The sequence below is a fragment of the Nannobrachium achirus genome, assembly GCF_963921795.1.
Source record: "Nannobrachium achirus genome assembly, chromosome: 12".
Taxonomy (NCBI): domain Eukaryota; kingdom Metazoa; phylum Chordata; class Actinopteri; order Myctophiformes; family Myctophidae; genus Nannobrachium; species Nannobrachium achirus.
Genome location: NC_137832.1, coordinates 22,149,115 through 22,155,159, shown reverse-complemented (window position 1 = coordinate 22,155,159; position 6,045 = coordinate 22,149,115).

Below are 6,045 nucleotides of genomic sequence, written 5' to 3'. Positions count from 1 at the left end.
TGTCTTCTACATGTTGATGTAGGCCTTTATATGATGTTAAATTCTTAAGTGTTATTGTAGCCAAGCTATATGGAGAGTTGCTTCATGGGGAAATGCTTTACATCTTTGATAATGTTATTGTTCATGATATTGGTATTAATTGCCTGTTGGGCATAGCACAACACCTCCAGTGTGTTCCTGTTATTGTTCATAATATTGCCTTTATTAATTTCATGTTAAGCATAGGACATGGTGATTTTAAGTATTTTTTAAAACCCTTATTCACATACCATTTTAATAAGGCAATATTTTGAGCAATGAACATGACATGCTAATAATTATTGTACATCCCTCAACCTCCTTGCCTTTTTTACAGGTATTTCCCATTTTTTGAGAAGCATTTTCGGTCTTCTACATGTTAATGTAGGCCTTTATATGATGTTACATTCTAGAAGTGTTATTGTACCCAAACTATATTGAGAGTTGCCCCATGGGGAAATGCTTTACATTTTGCCTATATTATAGGCATATCTTTTTGCTATGTTAATGATGCATTATTATTATTATTATTTTTTTTTGCTATCTATATTACTACATTATTAAGTGTTATTGTAGCCAAACTATATGGAGAGTTGCCCCATGGGGAAATGCTTTACATCTTTGATAATGTTATTGTTCATGATATTGGTATTAATTGCCTGTTGGGCATAGCACAACACCTCCAGTGTGTTCCTGTTATTGTTCATAATATTGCCTTTATTAATTTCATGTTAAGCATAGGACATGGTGATTTTAAGTATTTTTTAAAACCCTTATTCACATACCATTTTAATAAGGCAATATTTTGAGCAATGAACATGACATGCTAATAATTATTGTACATCCCTCAACCTCCTTGCCTTTTTTTACAGGTATTTCCCATTTTTTGAGAAGCATTTTCGGTCTTCTACATGTTAATGTAGGCCTTTATATGATGTTACATTCTAGAAGTGTTATTGGGTAACACTTTACTATAAGGTACAAAGTAATACACTTAGTTAATGCTTAGCTAACACTTTATTCCTGATTAACTAATACATCAGTTAATCATGAATTCATCATGAAAAATCATCAAGTAATGTTGGAATAGCTATTACTTAACTAACTTAATCTATCAGTAGTTAAGACTATGTTAGTTAATAGTTAGTTAACATCAACCATATTATGGATGGTTTGTAGATCTTTTTTTTTGGACGGGATCCAGTCCAATATGGGAGACCCCTGGAAGTTTTAGACCAACCAGTATCACCGGGTCAACACACTAATCCTACCCGCCTATGAAGCACTCATCCTGGGCATAGAATTGACCAGAAAAAACTGATCTACAAACCATCCATAATATGGTTGATGTTAACTAACTATTAACTAACACTAGTGGCGTTTCCATAAAACTACTTTTTGCGCATTAACGGCTGATTCGCTAAATGTTTTTATGGAAACACTTCAATTTGCGAATAAACTTTCATTATCCGCAAAAAAGATTATACGCTTAGAGGAGGAGGATTTTGAGGCTTAATCGGATAAACTAAATGCGCAAAAGTGAATGGAAACGGGTCAGACAATACATTCGAATAAAGTATGACGTTCTGGTCCATATCTCCTATATAACACTTTCCCCCGCCGCTTAATTAACGTCCATTGTATAGCGTTCGTCAGAGAAAGACAGCTGCTGATCGACAGATCTCTCTCTCTCTTTTTCTCCATCTCCATCTCTCTCTCCCTCCCTCCCTCTCTCTCTCACTCACACACATGTACAGGCGCGCGCACGCAGCCACCCACGCACACACACACTTTTCATACCGTCCACATCCATCCGCCCAGGTTGTATAATGATTGCTTGCGATGGAAATTAAAACTCAATACAGGTTTGTTTTATATCAGCAGAAATATATCCAGATAGTCACTACCAGCATGGGAACAGCGCACGGGTGACGGACTGACTCGCTATATGTTGCTCTTGCAAGTACACGCCCACTGCCTGATCTACAAACCCTACAACGTAGCGTGGAGGGACACAGTTTGATCTTGGAAATCTACTGTTCCGTGCGCCACACAGTCATACGACTAATCATAAATCAGGCACCATGGCATGAGAAGCAGATAGCACGCAGACCAGTTTAGCAGCGGAGAGAGAGGGTATAAAAGTCAGAGAGAGTAACAGAGGCATGGATGGAAACGTCAAAGAAGTGAACTCATCGTCAAAATGGGACACAAATTCCTTATTGAAGCGTTTTTTTCCTCCATTGCGCGAAGCGATGCGATGGTGTGTTGTGTGGATAATACTTTATGTGTTTGTGTGCGTGTGCGTGTGCGTGCGTGTGTTGCAAGGCGAAGCTCTCAGAACAGCCCGTGACATTTTGTATTCATTATATTATGTATTATTGCGTTGTTGTGTCGCTTGTCGCTCTTCTTCTGCAGTTATAGAATGTCGTAGGACTGAAAAGGTGCGCCACCTATTGGTTTTCCAAACGAACTACTACCCTTATTCGAATGACACCCGCAAATGGAAACGGGCTAAATTCACTTAGTCTAAATGCGCATTTCTGATAATACGCTTCCCTAATGCGCTTAAGTTTATGGAAACGCCACTACAGTCTTAACTACTGATAGATTAAGTTAGTTAAGTAATAGCTATTCCAACATTACTTGATGATTTTTCATGATGAATTCATGATTAACTGGTGTATTAGTTAATCAGGAATAAAGTGTTAGTTAAGCATTAACTAAGTGTATTACTTTGTACCTTATAGTAAAGTGTTACCCTTTTGGCTATGTTAATGATGCATTATTTTATTTTTTTTATTTTTTTTTGCTATCTATATTACTACATTATTAAGTGTTATTGTAGCCAAACTATATGGAGAGTTGCCCCATGGGGAAATGCTTTACATCTTTGATAATGTTATTGTTCATGATATTGGTATTAATTGCCTGTTGGGCATAGCACAACATCTCCAGTGTGTTCCTGTTATTGTTCATAATCTTGCATTTATTACTTTCATGTTAAGGATAGGACATTGCAAGTATTCTTTTGAAAATCCTATTCAAATAAAAAATATATATTATATATTAAATAAGTTATTTTCTTTCTTTTTTTCTGACCAATGACCAAGATGCTTGCCATGAAACTGACAATGATACTATTTATAAGATGTGTTACACTTTCTCAACAACTGCTAAATGTTGAGCGGCTCTGTGTACTATGTATGGAGTCTGTGAGGTCAGATGTAGATATTTGGAGATCTAGGTGATGATCGAGTCATCTCCATGTATAGATATCCAGGGTTTGATGGGGTCAGTGTTGTGATCTTCATATATGGATATCCAGATGATGATAGTCAGCAGTCTTGAGTTTCAAATTAATTCTGTCTTGGCCATGTGGAGCGTCCATATATAGGCATTGCCAAATATGGGCTTAATATTCAGGGATCAGGGATCTCCATATATGATTGCCAGAACTGAAGGCGGTCTTGTGATATCACAACAGGTCAGCTATAGACATTGAGGCTTTACTGACCCACTGACTGGCTGACTCACTGAAAGACAGGATCATAGTAAACTGCAAACTACCGTCGCAAATACATTGGACATAAAAAAAGATAATAAAATGTTCATACTAGTCATTAACACATTGCCTGCCCCACGTTTTTTATTAAACTCTTCCAAAACATGTCAGGGTTTTGGAGCATTTTGACTAATTTGCAATGAATATTTTGGAAATGTGTTTCTATGTCTATGAACAAATGGAGTATACCCATTTGTTCATAGACATCTATACTTTATTAAAAAAAATAAACAAGAGTTTAAATTATGTTCCATGATTTTCTATGAATTTATTAGCGACTACTGCGCCAGCCCCAAATGGCCTAATTTGTTTAAAAAGGCTAGAAAAAAGGCTTTTTATGAAATAACATGAATAAGTCTCTTATTGGGTTGATTTTGTTGTTTCAAGCCAATAGATGCAACTGTAGCACTGTGCTCAGTCTCAACACACATGCACACATACACACATACACACGTGCACGCGCACACACATGTGAAGAAGGACCATCCTATTTGAAAGGAACCCTGTGTCATGTGATTTCTTAACAAAAGGAAACACTTGTAACTCATCTCTACATCTTTGCATAAGACTTTTTTTTTCTTAACTAATGAGCAACACATCTCTACATCTTTGCATAATCTTTGCAGCATGCCGTGCACACTCTCTCACACGCACACACACACACACACTTTGGCAGATCAATGCAGAGAAAAGTTTGCTGGATCAATGCACACGTGCATGCACAGATTGCACACACAACTGGATACAATTATTTTACCCCTTTTTGAGAGACCTTTCAGCGGGGTGCGTTCTTTCTTGTCCAGACCATAGACTGGTCCAGACAGAGGCTACTACGACCAGTGGATGACCAACACAGGGACAACACCGGAATCGTGTTGGATCATTTTGTTTACTGTTGTTTAGCCACATGGATTATAGTTTTATGAGCCAGCAGACTGTTTGTTTATCAATGGAATATCTTTACGAGCCAGTAGTGCACTGGGGGAGGAGGAGGTGACAGTGTATCAGGTAGGATCAGGCTACACCCTGGTTTTTTCATCACAGGGGCAGGCTAAACCCTGGGTCTTTCATTGTGTTGTGTGTGCAGGGGTGTCGTGTCGCACCAAAATCTGGGCCCTGGCTACAAGGATTCACTGCGGGACCCCCATGATTGTTCTTCATAGGGGGGATTTCAAAAATAGCAGATGTACAAGGTCGCAGAGTGCCGCGCTATGAGCTTGTAGATCTGCTATTTTTCAATAGTTAAAGTATAAAATAATTATGTCCCCTCCACCTTGGGCCGTAGTAACTCAGTCCCACTCGCACTCCCCCCTTGTGACACCCCTCAGTCTTCCTCCTCCTCTCCCACTATAAATACAGAGTGTCTTCACCTAAATACACTCAAATCTAAACAAATTCTACTGTCATCTCTAGGTTATCAATCAACTATCTAAACTCTAACTCTAACTATAAATATCCTATATTCAAATCTCAACCGAGCCTCCCGAGTCCCAACCGATATTTTTTTTTTTTCCCTCAGCTGGCGGCTTGTGTAGTCGCGTCTCTTAAACTGCTGCAGACTTTTCTCCCTCTCACTCTGTTGTATTTGGATTGCCTGATAACATGTATTTCAATGCAGTTTTTTGACCTTTTTTCTTCATTCACGTGAATGACCTGGTTCCCTTTGATGTTGCCCTACTGTATTAAGTCACAGGCAGCGCGAGAGCGTCATCAATTGTAAAACAATGAAAAGACTATAGCCCGTAGATAAACGGGCTGGGCGGTAGATAGCTGGGCAAAATAGAACGTTTATAAACGGGCTGGGCGGCAGATGTGTTAAAGGGATAGTTCACCCAAAGAAAAAAAAGGTAGTTTTTCCCCCTATTGATTGATTACTCACTACATGGAGACTTGAATTCATGGATGTGTTTTAGTTTTAGTCACATTCCTAAGCCAATAAGTTGATGACCAACAGTGGTTCCTTATGGATAATATATCAGTATTCCAATATTAACCTGCAGGCTGCGTTTAGTGAAGGTGGGGGCCGCATGTGCCCATGCATGCTCTATACTGTAAAAGGTCAGTTTGGCACCAAAACCATCTCGGTACTAGGGACATGTGGGCACCAGGGACATGATGATGATGATGATGATAAAATGAAAGAATGAATAAATAAATAAATACATAATATTATATTATATAGTACTATATTATATTACAATATATAATATAATAAAAAGGAAAGACATTATAAAATGACATTAAGAAACACAATTGTGCTTTTGACCATGGTTGGGGGTTTAAATAACATTGGGTTAAATATCACTTACCAACAACACAAATCCTAATTCAGGTGCCCAGTTGTCCAGGTGCCCACATGAACAGCATCCACCCATAAGTGCCCACTCGACTAGGTGTCCAAATGCCCAGTCATCCAAAAAATATGGTGCCCAGATTTCCCTAGTGCCCCCCTGTCCCACTAT